A 1,335-nucleotide genomic window follows, 5' to 3' on the forward strand; every position below is an offset into this window, starting at 1 on the left:
CAAAATGTGTATCTTAACATTATTTATTTATTTTTCTAGCTTTCCTGAAAAATAATATATTCCTGATTTTTTTATGCAGTATGAAATCTGTATGCATGAACCTAGAAGTTCAAAAACTAAACAAGGTGGTTAATTTTATTGTTACTAAAGAGATGTTTCTAATTAAAATCTTTTAAGAGAATATTTTCCACTGAGAAGCCACTTGTGTGAAAACTATGCAAGAACAGAACAAACAAACATGAGACCCTATGAATAAATAGTCAATTATGTTTAACTTTTTATGGACAGCATAAATTGTGTAACAATTTTACAGCAACATATATAATTGTGTTCTAGACCACTAGTCTAATTATTGGGTATGTGTAGTTTGTAATTGGACCATCAAACTAAAAAAAAAAACTTATACTGTTGCCTAAATAGAATATAAAAATAATGTAACTTGTTAATGAATTATTGAAGGGTAAATCACAAATTTAGTTCTTAAGATATTAATACTTTCACAATTTTATCTCAAAAAAATAAATATTTATGTAGTCAGTCTTTCATATGTAAATAATATTTGATAAAATACCTAAACCCTAAATAATAGAAAAATATTTTAAACACTTTTAAACGTTATTCATATTTAAAATATATAGTTGTGAAAGGCATAATTCTTTAGTTAAATGGTAATGTCTCCAATTATAATTTATACCGCATACAATATAATTTGTACTAAAATCAGATAAATGTTTTTTGTCATTAGTCCAACAAAACTTACACACTTGTAAGTTCCAATCAAAGTCTTAGTTTCTTCTCGTTTCTCTTAACCAAACTTTCTAATTAATTTCTTGCTTCATAATTGCTTATCCGTGTAAATTATTTATGTGAAAAGCATAGGGGGGAGAAATTTGAGCTAAATTTTGCTTAAACGTGTTTTGTTCCACCAAAAAGATAACTAATAAAGAGAGAATCATTTTTCAATAATCCTGAATTGAAGGGGGAAATTAGCCAAGGGTCCTAGCAAGAAGTGACATACCGTTACTTTTGGTTAAAGCTTACCCTAGTACAACCATGGAACTTACCCTTCTCTCCCTAAGAACTTACCCTTATATTATTATAATAATAATCTCTCCTTATAGGACATGCATGCACCACACCACAATCACAATTCACATATCATTCATTTAATAACGAGATATTCTTAAAAATGAAACTATATAGAAATATGAGTAAAAAAACATTAATGAAGTATATGAAGTAGCGTTACACCTAATACTCTTTTCTTTTATAGTCTTGTTTAGCTTTTATTCTTATTCCAATGCCCCTACCCTTCTAACCCATCAATCTAGCTCT

This window comes from Arachis duranensis, chromosome 1, assembly GCF_000817695.3.
Source record: "Arachis duranensis cultivar V14167 chromosome 1, aradu.V14167.gnm2.J7QH, whole genome shotgun sequence".
NCBI lineage: Eukaryota > Viridiplantae > Streptophyta > Magnoliopsida > Fabales > Fabaceae > Arachis > Arachis duranensis.